Source organism: Cavia porcellus, unplaced genomic scaffold (genome assembly GCF_034190915.1).
Source record: "Cavia porcellus strain 051 isolate PalLab524CR breed Dunkin Hartley unplaced genomic scaffold, mCavPor4.1 scaffold_1, whole genome shotgun sequence".
Lineage (NCBI taxonomy): Eukaryota > Metazoa > Chordata > Mammalia > Rodentia > Caviidae > Cavia > Cavia porcellus.
In genome coordinates, this window is record NW_026947484.1 from 45,599,286 (window position 1) to 45,613,463 (window position 14,178).

The 14,178-nt window shown below is 36.7% G+C and overlaps 1 protein-coding gene across 1 annotated transcript in view; it reads right to left on the bottom strand.

Moving 5' to 3' along the window:
• Map4k5 (mitogen-activated protein kinase kinase kinase kinase 5) overlaps positions 1–14,178 on the bottom strand; it is a 92,536-nt gene that overhangs the window by 74,686 nt on the left and 3,672 nt on the right. The gene's annotated exons all lie outside the window — the stretch shown is intronic.

Here is a 14,178-nt window from a genome sequence, read left to right on the forward strand (position 1 = left end):
GCCTACAAGTCTTTACATTTGAGTTAATTTTTAGAGCAATTAAAAAACTCAGAATAAATTCTGGTGTTATATTCTACAGTAGACTATAGATAACTGTGTATTATATACTTCAAAAAATTTAGAAAGATTTTGAAATGTAACCATCATCAACAAATCAAGTTTCAAGAGATACACATTTATCTTGATTTGAACATTATACAATAAATGCATTTATCAAAACATCATATGAACTTGAAAAATACGTAATTTCTATTTTTCAATACAAAAATAAATGAAGTTTCCATATAATAACCAAACCAAAAACACCATGGTTTTCATTTATGATATAAACATAATTATACAGCATTCAAGCAAAATAAAAAACCAAGTCATCTATATCTAACTACCCAGAAAAGACAATTAACTTCTTTTTGGTGGGGGGGGGCTTTTTGAGACAGAGTCTTGGTATGTAGTTCAGGCTGGCCTTGAACTCAAGACAATTCTCTTAGCTCAGCCTAGGGTTATAAAATCCACTGGAAGACAAATACTATAATAATGACAGTAATTATGTTTGTAATTCATTAGTGTACAGTACTTCACACATATTATTTAATTCAGTTTATTTATACACAAAAATTCATCTCAGTAAAATTAAATGACTTGACCAAGGTCAGTTAGCTGGCAGGAGCAAGAGTCAGATTTAGAATCCAAGAACTGTAATTATGAGGACAAGATTTCATTGCTCCTTTTCATAATATGGGAGTCTTTGTTTCCCAGCAGTTACTCAGAATGTGAACTGTTACACATATAAAATTTTAAAGGAATAATCTTAAGATGAATTCAACCCAAGGAAAAATCGTATGGATCATTTTAAATATTAAATAGTATTATTAAAATATTTTAAGTTACTTTAAAAACTAGCAGCTTTCCAATATTATAGTATCACATGACTACACTAATTAAATTCTTTTAACAATCTTACATCTTAATCCAGTAAATCTAGTTACTTCTATACCTAAACATCAGTGCATTTTCTAGCATTCCCTTTTTCTCTATCACCAATTTCATCCAAATCCTATAAAACAAAATCTATGAATATAGAGAATGTGTATATGGGGAAGAAAGATTAAGTGCAAAGGCCTCGCACAGTATAAGGCAGTGATAGCAAATTTTTTATGCTTTCAGTGATACAAAGAGTCCTCTGTAGCACCATGATATAGGTTTACCACCGCTGGTGTAACACACACACACTCAACGTGATAGTTAAAGCTTTCAGTGTTAGGAATACAATGCTTAACTCAAACACAGTGATTAAAGCTAATATATTTCCAACCACAGGATATCTTTCAAAAATCCTGATTTCTGAGCAAAACCAGCAGCAAGGCAATGTAATTTGCCAGTCACTGGAAACCAAAAGAGAATATGAGTACATACATCCCCGTTACAGATCATTAAACAGGTCCGACAACACGGGAAGATCTAATGTGCTTCTCTGAGACCATGGAAAACGTAATTCTGGTTTTAGTCACATTAATGAGAATTACAAATTGGGTTGATAGTGTGAATACAGTCCTCATTCTGAAACATTCTCCCTCTTCTCCCTCCATCCCTTTGCCTTGGCCTACATGGCCTTTTAGCTTTCACCTGTTCAAGGAAATCTTGTCTGATGTCTGTGGGCTGAATTAAGTATACTGCCTTGTTTGTTGAAGGCAAAATCCTGTGAGAAAGTCTATACCTCTTGGTAGATGCACCACACATTTGTGGAACAGACAATGACTACAGGAAGGTCATTTTTCTCTTTACTTCAAAAATAATAAAATATTTAAATCCTCTATAACTAGGAAATGCTATAAAACTGACAGTACACTACTATAAGTGATCTTACTTCTTCCCACTTACATTTTGAATACTATGAGTTAGAGCACTTTAGAGAAAGATAATTATAAAAAATTAAAACCGGGTAATAACTGAATTAAAATTCTCTTCTAATCTCATCTCCCTGTGGTAACTACTGTTAACAATTTATAATACTCTGTCACCCACCCTCCCTCCTTCCCTCCCTTTCTTTAGGTTGACCCTTATTTTTTTATTTATTTATTTTTCTTTTAGTACTGGGGATCAACCTTGCACTTACCAGGCAAGTGTTTGAGCTACTGAGCTAAATCCCCAGCCCCGGGCTTGACTCCTAAGAGCACATATGTACAAAACAAAACACTGACACCATGTCAGGGTCTAACAAGGGTTAAAAAATATAGTCTAGCAATCTCCATTCTAGCCATGTACTTAATTAACTTCAAAGCTTCTATTGACACAATAACCTGCACACAAGTATTTATAGTTAGTCTTTACTTATTTATTCATTTAGGTTTTTTTGGTTGAACTAATGACCTCACACTTGCCAGGCAAGAACTGTGCTGCTGACCTAGTTAGTCTTTATTTATAACTGCTGCAAAGGGAGACAACTCTAGTGATTCCCCTTGAATGCAAAACAATTACTGCATCTCTGATTATTTGAAGACTTATTTTATTATACTGATATGTAGAGAGATGGCTATGGTATTTCTTTCTCTCTTCAATTGGCTCTAAGCATTGCAAATAAGGCTAGCTGAGGTGCTGGTATGTAATCTCTAATGCCAACAGATAGTCCTCTCTCCTCCACAGTGTTCTCCATGTAAAGGATATGAACACAGCTAATAGCTCTGGAATGTCAACTGGATAGGAGTCTCAAAGTAAAAAGCATATGACTCTCCAGGGCACAAGAGTTTACATATCAAAAACTAAAGTTACAGCCTCCCAAAACAATTCAGTTGCTATCTTAGATTATGTGAATTGATCCTTCTACATATCTTTATCTCTGCAATTTACAGAGATGCTTTTCTTCCACCTGGCCAGCCAGCTCAGGTTACTCACGGAGTTCCTGCCTTCTTCACTGTCACTCATCCTTGAGCCACCCCCCTTCCTCACAAGATAATAATTTCAGGGAGAGGCCTAGGATCAGGGCCTTTGTCTGCACATCCTCACGTGGACTGGACTGAGGACCCCTCAGCTGCTGTTAACCTGAAACATGTCTTGGAGTCTTTACTGTCGTCATGGGTTGCATTGATGATGGTAGATTGGAATTAACTTGTTGGGATTCCAATAATATATCAATGAGATTACAAATAAAACTTTTTGGATTGTGAGGAAAACTAAAAAGAGAATTACAATACTTAGATGACTAAATACAACATTTGGGATTACAACAGAAGTAATTCTATATCCTTCAATAGATAAATGAATAAACTGTGGCACATTTGTAGAATGGAACATTATCGTTAATAAAAAGAAATGAGTCATCAAGTCATGAAAAGATAGGAAAGGAATGTTACAGGCATATTGCAAAGTGAAAGAAGTCAGTCCAAAAAGGGTACATACTATGAGTCCACCTCTATGACAATCTGGAAAAGGTAAAACTGTAGAGCTGGTACAAAAAAACAATGGTTGCCAGAGGTTCAGGAGAATGGAGATGAGGAAGACAAGGTGAAGCGCAGAGTATTCTACATTCAGACAGAACAATCAGGCAGTAAATATTCTACAGGAAACTGTGATGGTGGATGTATTTGTCAAAACCAACAGAATGTAAAACACAAAGCACAAACTTTAGGGTACAAACTCTATAGAGAAGATCAATACTGGTTTGGTAATTGTAACAGATGTGCCACACTAATGAGAAGTGTTAATGAAAGGGAAAACTCTGTATAGTTTAGGGGCTGGGTAAATGTAAATCTATGTACTATCTGTTCATTTATTCTGTAAACCTAAAACTGCACTAGAAAATTTCTATTAATTTTTTTAAATGACAAAGTTATTTGAAAGGAATATATACATTTTCAGGTACATTTTGGAGTAATATTTAGCATTAGACTAAAAATAAATATACTGTACTTCAACTTAACAGAATCAAAATGAAACATAAGGACTACGGACAGCTTAATGTTTTTCAAAGGGGCTTAGAAAAAAATCAGATTAGAGAACTTTCATGACAACCATAGAGTCACATGAAATAAAGATGGTGTTTTATGTAAAAGGCCATATGTAATCATAGAAATAAGGAGAATATAAATATACAACTTGCACTGATAGGAATAAATATTTAAATGTCAGTCTACATTTTGAAGACATTTCTGTTCTCTTCAAATGAAGAACTGATGGGGAAATGTTTGTACTCTGTAATTTTCCAGCTGGATTTTTAAAACAGAAAGCAGTACCAGGCTCTTTTATAATGAAAGGCAAAGAGGCTTTCAGGAAAAAAGACCTTCCAAACAGAGACTTTACAGATTCAATTCAATTCAAGAGATCACTGACAAACTCAACTATACAATTTCACAATACTGAAAAAGAATTTTGAATTTTGGGTATCAGTTTTTGAAATCTAATGTTTCTCTCCAACAAGTTAAATGTTATGCAGTAAATGAGTCTTTATTTTTGATTTTAACATATAAGAACCTAAGCATCCTGCATTTTGTTTATAAAAGGAACTAACTGAAGTGCCACAGCACATTATGAAAAGGATCTAACTGCATTTCTGAATCCTATTCACTTAGTAGGTTATTGGTATACATTAATAGTAAGACTTGAGGGGCTGGGGATTTAGCTCAGCGGCATAAGCGCCTGCCTTGCAAGCAGGTAGTCGTGAATTCGAGATCCCCGGTATCGATTAAAAAAAAAAATAGTAAGACTTGAGTATAACAGATACCTATAAATCTAATGAAGTATATTAGTTCAGTTAAATATCTTAGCTAACTCTTATTAATCATAGGTAAAAATTATTAGGTAGATAATGGCAAATTCATAATAAATGGGATCATTATCACCATAAAATTCATAGAAGAACTCTTCCAGTTAAACTTCTTCACCAATATATTTCTCCTTCATCTTGTAATTCATATTTTCAAGCCCGTTTACTACTGTATTTTAACTCACTGTCTTCAATATTTAATTAATTACCTATATTTAATTAGTTAAGTTACCTATAGATTTTCCTATGCTGTATTTTAACTCACCCTTATGTCTTAATATTTAATTAATAATAAAGTTAATTATAGATTTTCCTATGCACCAACAGAAGTTTAAAGGTGCTGATCTTTCCGGTTAAGCCAGTTTCATTTCAACAATATCATCCAGCTGTCAATTCTGTAAACTGAAGTTTACCACTTGCTGTAAAGTGTTTAATGAAACAAAAATAATTTATTAAAGAAAAAGTCTAAACATTGCACCTATAAACTGGAAGATGTAAGTCATTGTATATTGTATCATACCAGCCATGAATTTGGAAGAGATATTTTTTAAGAAGTGGGACAAAAAATATTAAAGTGGTAAGTAAGATCAGTAGGGTTTTAGATGGCTATCTAAAAATCTATGGCAACCGAGGTGGTCACCATAAAGACAAATGCTCATCCCCCGCCTATCAAACTAGGCCCCTCATCCTGTTAGTTAACTTCCTTGCTTTAGTTAACTTCCTTGCTGCATATTTTTAGGGTTACAACATTTTTAATATGGTGGGGGGATGTGAAGCATGCCTATAAATCCAGCTACAGTATTCGGAAGGCTGCATGGTTACCATGTCTACAATCCCCAGTATTGAGAAGGCTCAAGCAGGAGGACTGAGTTCAAGGCCAGCATGGCCATCACAGTGAGCTTTCGGGTGAGTTTAAAACAAAACAAAACACAATCATGAAACCAAATTAGGGCCTCAATTTTAACTATCCTCCTTTCTTCCAAGAACATTCTTTAACATAATAATAGAAACTCCAGAGGTCTTAGTATTTAACAGGCTATCTCTACTGGCCATAGAGTCCGAAATATGCATGCCAGGCTTAAAAATATGAACACAAAAGTCAAACACAGCACCTGTAAGTTTTGAAAAATACAAAGTTGCTGGCCAATTGTGTTAATAGGGTTATTAATCAATTATGTTATAGTTTTATGTTATAAACTTCTGGGCCTAATTATTTATGAAATATTATTTTTAACTGGGTCATTCACCCAAGAAATATTACTATGTGCCAGGCATTACTATTGATATGAGGAATGCAGTGAAACAGAAGCAGTTCCTGCCTTTGGGAGCTTTAATCAGCTGGACAGAGGAGGAGGAGGGAAAGGAAGAAGATGATGGGAGAAGGGGAGAGGACAGAGAAAGTGGAAGTGGGGAGGGGGAGAAAGTGAATTGCTAATATACCACAGTATAAGAACTACTTTCAGTGCTGATACAACACAGGAGAGTTCTGAGCCAGTCAAAGTGGATTGGAAAACAAGTTTCTAGAATAAAGTGTATCAAACATGAGACCTCCTGAAAGACTTGCCCAGAACTTAGGGAAAAGGGTAAAAGACTACGGATGGCAGAATTCCAGGAAACATGAGAAAACATGGACATCTCAAAGAAATAAAATGGTCTTACATTAAGGGAATGTAAGACTCTGGAGAGGGAATGGCTGAGACAGAAGATATCTTTGAAGGTCAGGAGAGACAGCACCACTCTCTATCTTCCTGTGGCACACACTAAACTCTTCTGGATACCCTACCTTGTTCTTTCAAGACTTTATGTCCCCTGGCCCACAGGGGCATCCTTCTTGGAGAAATCAACATTCATTCTTGGGTTGATCGGAATCTTGATTTCAAATACTACTTGCTGACCATTATTACCTCCTGCCCTCTCAGCTGACTTATCCCAGTCCTCCCATTCCAGTGATTCTTCTAACCTCATTAGCCAAGCTCTTTACTTTCTGTGGAGGAAGTTGCCTGCAGGATGACCTCCCACAGAGCTTTACAAGACTGGACATGTACTCCCCTCCCATGGGAGGAGACTGCACTTCAGGGTTTCTCCCACCACCAGGCAGACAAATTCAGAGTCTGAACCAAACTGTCCATTTGCTTTATACCTCAGGACACACTGAAGCCTTCTGCCCAGTGTGTTAGGGCACTCATTTGTCTCCAAAAAAACCTTTCAGAATTCTCTCTTAATACAGAGGAGTATTCAAAGGAGATTTCCTTCCAGATTGCTTAAATTGAGTCTTAAAGACTAAGGAAAGGAAAGATATGGCTTGAGTTTTAGAGTGAACTTTGAATCACTGCTGATGGTTCCAACATTTTTAGAAAGTAAGTCATCAAAATTCACTAAAATTTTAAAGCAATTTGGAAAATTTAATTGTAGAAATTTATTTAAAGAAACAACTAAGGATGTATGAAAAGAAATTGTTGAAGAATACTGACCACAGCATTCTTTATAACAGGGACTATACAATGGATTAAAACTAAGCAACTACATAACAAACCAATGTGTGATTATTCAATATCATATTTACTGGCATGAAAAATTATGATACACTGTTAAAAAGCAAATCATCAAATATATATCTATAGGATTCATTGTTTTATTATTATTCATGTTTTTACTTATACCCATATGTCCTTAATGTGAAATGATTCCCGATAGAGGGATATATATGTTTATATAAAAACAAATGCTTATCTTTAGTAATTAATTTTCCACTTACTTTATATAAACTTTTCCACTTACTTTATATAAACTTTTAAAATGAACACATACACTTAAAATGTTTTTTTAAAATAAAATGGAGAAAGAATGGCTGTCAGTACTAATGCAAAGAAGGGAGGCAAACATTAAAAAGATAAATTCTACCTAGGGACCTATGCTACTGCAGAAAAAGTAACAGGAAATTGTTTCTAGAAAAATAATGTAAGGAGCCCTAGCACCTCAACCACATTTTACAATTGAGAGCTAAAAAACTCAAAATGTAAACACTGTTAGTAGTTCATTAAAAGTTGTAACTTGGGGGGGATACCAGGGAGCAAACTCACAACCTCACACTTGCCAGGCAGATGTATAAGCCATCGAGCTAAATCCCTGGCCCTATAAGTTATACCTCACATTGATGAGAGTAAGAATGAAATGAAGGGGGTGACATACGGCACCTAAATACAGGCAGATAGGTTCAGGAAAGAAACACATCACTTCACAAGACAAAGCTAGAAGCCATCATTTTGCTCTGGCAGTCCCGTCTTCCTTGAATTAGAGGAACCCAAAAGTAGCTATTGCTACCCACGGCAGGTTATTCTGTCTGCCTGAAATACTTAGCATGTTATTTTAATTCATAACAGCATAACTGAGCTTCCTCTATAGCACTCAAGTTAAACTAAGTAACAATAACCGTTTAAGTCCAAAGTTCTAACAAAATGGGGGAAAGAGAAGGCACAGCAGGCAAGGCGTCCAGCAAGCAAGAAAGGGACCATTTCTACCTTTGGCTGCTTGTCTTGTAGGGTGGCCATCAAACAGTTATCTCAACAGTAAGAGCAAATCAAAATCAAGAATAGGCTCAGACTAGAAAACATGAAAGATTAGGGAATAAACCATGCCTCTAAAAATTGGTGCTGAGACCTGAAATTTATGTGTATCTTCAAATTAGTCCTTAAAACCCCAGCTCTCAACAGAGGAGGAGGCTGACCATAATTGGAACGGTGCCTACAAAGTGCTAGGCACCCTGTTAATGACTGTATTTAAGTGTTAAGTAGTAAACTGCAGCCCCAGGGCATCTTGGGATAATGGAAAAAAGCAGCAATTGTGAAGCTAGATCTGGATTCAAGTCCTCATATTGCTCCTATTAACAATAAGATCCAGAGTAATAGTTTCTTCCTGGGTAAAACAGCAACACATCTGTTCCACTCACCTCAAAGGATTATTGTAAGAAACTTAATAATATACTGATTAGGAGCGGGTTATGCGAACATTAGTCACTCTTAGTCATTTTAATCTGACTTTATTTTTATAAAAATGTTGGAAGGTAGGGGCTGGTATGATTCATGGACCCAAACACCTAAAGACAGACCTCAGTATCAGCTGGGCTTTCCACATCACAAAATCTCAGTGGGAGATTACAATATTTAACAAAGTTTTGGCCTAAATTCATCTTGCCCTTTCCAGAGACTCATTCACCCTTTCTCACTCAACTAGTATTTCACAAACCGGAAAGCAATAGCCTTCTAATAACTATAACGTGTACAACTGGTAAGGACAAGTATTGGATTCAGACTGGAAAGAGTGCAATACTGCCAAGTTCCTGCTCCCATTTATCTGATCTTGGACTAAATTCTCAAACTGACAATGAAAGCCCCCAAATAAAAAGTATCACTTGTTAATACACCTCATGTTTCTCTACCCCTGTCTTTGGTCTGAAAACCACAAATTAAGGTTTAGAAGTGAAGCTTTTTAAATTTTAAAAGCACAACTGGAAAAAGAAATTGGTCCATCTCCATTCTATCCTATGTATCTTTATAAGCAAAGTGAAAATGTTAACCTTAGGTTAAAAAAATGGAACAGTCGATGCATTCTAAGTACAGTGTTACAACTGTGTCCACAGTCAATTTTATAACTAGAATCTGTGTATCTGTATAGTGATGCCACTATACAGATACAGATGTCTACCTTCATTAAATTGAAAGTACTTTAAAGATTTCTTTTGTAATTTTTATAAAAGAAGAAAGGTGTTTTAAAATGATTTCTTCCCAGTTATGATTCAGAGCTTTATATCCACCATTAGAACCATATTTTTGTAGACAATCACAAAATAAACCTACTTCTGAACTATTTAAAAAAAAAAAGATTTTAACCAGATGACTTACATAATAGTAAACAGCTTCACCGCAATACATTTTTTGTATTAACCTTACACCATCTTTTAACCTTTATATAAATTTCAATATCTGTCAGCTTAATAAAAAAGTAATTTAAAATAAGATCCTTGAGCAGTGATCTTTTACCTCTTATTTCCTAATGTTCATCTATTTTTTCAACTTTCCCCTATCATCCCAATATGAAAACCTACAGTCTGTCATAATGTTGAGACTACCCAAGGACACGCAGTTCAATTGTGGTATTATGAAAAAATAAGGAAATGGGTGATGTTTTGATATCAAATATCAGAGAAATAAGAAAATACCATATGGTACCTCATTTTAAAATCAACTTTAGATTCTAGGCCATTAAGCAACCCAACAATCTTTAGTAGGATTTAAAGATTAGAGAATTCTGGTAGATAAAACAGCATTAACAATATAACCTTTCTTTAAAAAAACCATGTTTTAAAAAGTGACATAAGCCTTGGTAAACTACGTCCGGTCACTGCACTTTAAAAATCACCAGGGTCTGTGATGATGAGTGCAATGTCAGTCCCGACACTGCCCCTACACTTACACTTCAGCTGTTACTGCAGGTTCAGGTGATTCAGGAAGACAAAGACCTGGCCTAACCCTAACCCTAACCCTAACCTCCTGCAAGTCTTTGTTCAAATCCAGCCTTCTCAACGAGACTTGTTATCCTGATCATTCTTACTAATTCCCCAAAATGCCTCCTCCACCTCACCAGGTACTTCTAATTCCCCTTAGCTTATTTAACATTTTCTTCATCTTTCTTTCTCACCTACTACAGACTTATCTACTGTATTTCTCTTGCCCATTAAAATGCCAGTTCCACGATGACAGGAATCTTTGACCAGCTGGTTCACTTGATGTATCCCAGTATACATACACAGACGATGTCTATCTCCGCAAATACCTGTGGCATTTTAGATCCTCTTTCCATACTGTGATCCCATTTCTTCACTGCTGCTCTTCATTCAATAAGGTACCTCACCTAGGCCATGCTCCAAGAGGCATAACTGAGGCTCAGAGAACAAGGACCTACCCTAGACAAAGAGTACTTTCATGCCTTACTGTAGTCCTTAATAATTTCATCTTAAATTTCTACCTCCTACTTTCTTTCTAAATTCCTAATTGTTCTTAAATTCTTTTTTTCTTAATTTCTTTCGTTGTAGAATTCATTCTCTAAACTCAGTACTTGTCTCGGTTACTTGGAATGATAACTGAATGCTGCAATCACTCAGTGTCAGTGAAAGGAAGAAAACAGAAAAACGCAGACCTCATTTCTTTTTCCTGGCATAGCTAAGCGACTTCAAGGAGCAGCACGCCTTCCCTCTATTTCCTCAGTTACCAGTCACACCTCAACTCTCACCGGACCCTTTTGACTCCCTACTTGCATGAGCCACCACGTTGCTTACTCCTTCAAAACATATTTATTGAGCACATACCATGTACTACATACTGTGCTAGACTAGCTAATTCCATGGTAAACTCAAGGTTCCTGTTTTCATGTTTTCAAATCTAGCATTAAGTCCAACAAGCAAAGATGAGTATAAGAAACAATACAAAGAGCTATGAAAATATAAAGCAAAAAAATATGTTGTAGTCAGAGGTTTGCAAGAACAGAACAACACAGGACACATAATTTATAGCATTATTAATAGTGACCAAAAGAGTTAAATACAAGAAGTGCAGGAAATCTGTCCACATTCTAAGACCCAAGAAATCCAGCTGAGGGCCTGGATCCCACAGCAATGTCCCACATGAGTCCAGCTGAAAACCTAGAGCCTATGACAATACCCTCGACAAGTCCAAGTGGAGGCCTGGAGCCCACAACAATGACTAATCCAAGTCTGTTTCACGGATCTGCACTGGGAAGGCCCAAAGGTCAGCAGTGGAAACTACAAATTCTGTGCCAGCAGGATGAAGAATCTGTACCAGTAGGTTGAAGGTTCTGCACTGGAGCCAGGAAGTAATGCTCAAAATAAGGACCACAGGTCCCCCAAAAAGCACCACAGCTGCCATCAGTGACAACGAGGTCCCAAGTTCCTCTGATGTTGAGAATGGCTGAGTTCCTATCAGGAAACCAGTATTGACAAGCTCCTCCAGGAGGGTAAACAATACACCATCTTCCCTCTGCAGCCAGGATGAGAACAGTCAAGTTCATTTCAGGAAAGAAACCCAACAAGCTCCCCTAGGAGAACCAACGGCAACAGGAGAACCAACACCACCACCAAGAAACAATAACACTACCTCTTCCTCTCCAGTTCTTTTTTCCCGTGGCAACAATCCTTACATGGGCCAGCCACACACAGCGCCACGCTGATTCAGTTCAGCTGGTATTACAAATTGACCACCAGTTATCAATCTACCACAAAATACAACCTTAAAAGGATAGAAAAGGCTCCCTGAAAACACAAAGTTTAAACAGAAACATTAAGATGGTGGAAGAGGTGTGCTAGGAAAGAGAAACTGCATCTGAAAAAAAACTGAAGGACAGAATGTGCAGCATGAATCAAGAACTGGAAGAAGTTCTTTGTGGCTAGTTTGGGAATTGTCATGATCTTAAAAAATATTACTCTGAGACTATTTTATGAAAACAAGGAAATTATACATTTACAATTTTGGAAGCTCAATCCATGTTTCTCATTATAGTCAGAGCACACAGGAACAAAAACGAAGGCAAGAGATGACAGAAATGAACTCTTAAAAAAACAGCTTTTGATTCACCTGGAAAGAACTCCCTTACAACAGTACTTCCGTTTTTTTCTCAGACACCTTCCATATATTGTTTCTTCTACCACTCCTCTAAAATGATAGCCTATCTACAGACTTTCCTGGGTGGCCTCACGTGTATCTCACAGGTGCCATTTCACAGAATGATGATGACTCCCAAACTTGTAAGCACAGTCCAGAACTCTCAAGACCTGAGCTACATTTCCTACCACTCGTCAGACATTTCCACTTATGTAACACCGTACGTTCAAAACCAAACACATACCCAGACTCCATATAGTATTTTGTAACTCTGTCAATAGCACAAATACAGTCACCCAAGCCAGAAATTGTAAATGCCATTAATTACCCATCTTCCTCTAGCTGATTCCCAGGTGTTTTGGATCATCTTCTAAATATGACTCAATTCTATTCTTCTATGTCAGTGCCTAAATTTAGGCTTATGTAAACACTCATCTTGATTATTCAGTAACTGGTCTCTACACTTCTGGCCATTTTATATAATCGGTGCTCCTCACCACACTGGATTTCCTCTGAATATTTCTTCAAGCTGTATGTGAAAGTCCAAATTATTTGATAATGACACACAAAGTCCATCAACCAATCCTTTCCAGACAGGAAAATAAAAACAAAAATCCTGTGTTCTTATTTAGTATATCTCCACCAGGCTGGTCACCTTGGAATGAAGATAAAAACACCTCACAACTCATCAAGCCTCCCACTGTTTACACTACTATTCTCACCCTCTAGAGCTCTCTTCCCACCTCACCCTTGAGCCCATTCTCCGTTTAAAAATACCCACTTACTACCAGTCCTCTGCTAACACTCCTTTTTTCACTGGTCCTCTCCCCTCCCTTCATCACTATTAAACACAGTTGAGCATTTTTCCATTTCTACTACTGCACTTGACAAATTATAACTGTTCGCCTGTCTCTTTTCCTGACTAAATTATATATTTCTTGATGGTAAGTGTACCTTCTTGTGTCTGCATTTCCCTACCCTAATACACAATCATTCTCAATATCTCTTAAACAAACAGATGCTTACAGAAGTGTTGGACTGTATCAAGCTTTGCTTCTCTACAATGGGTCTCTGGGATATGTTTTAAAATGCCTAAATCCATTCTATAATTGTGACTGTTGATTTGAGGGAAAGAAAGGAAAGACACATATAGAGTAATCTAGCTCAGTAATGCAGACCTAGATCACTTAGCATTCCAGAGGAGCCCACAAAAATGGTAAGACTGCAAGACAAACACTTGTACAATTTTTGCATTACAAATTGTGTCATTTGTAATTGCAAAACTGTTAAAAATTAGAAATAACACATATGTAATTTAGAGTGGTTAAATAAAGACTCATTCAATAGATTCTTTAAAAACAGTATGTGTGAGGAATACTTAATGACTAGGAAAAGTGTTAGTCATTCCAATTGACAGTTAATCTTGACTGTCAATTTGACCAGATTAAGAGCTGCCCAGAGAGGTGCCTGGATTGCAGAAGTGCTACACTCACCAACAGATTAACCCATTGATAACAGCATAGCAGAATGGGCTACTAGGAAGCAGGGTCTAACTAGAGGTAGCAGCTCACTGGTGGTGTGATTTATGAGTGTAATTTCCCCCCAGCTCTTTCCTTTTCTCTCTACTTCCTGGCTGCTAGAAAGAGATTAGGCTCTCTTCCTTCTGCCATTGTGTTTTTGCCTTGGTGCAGGCCTAAGAGCAACAGAGCCAGACAACCATGGACTGATACGTTGGAAACTGTAAGTCGAAAA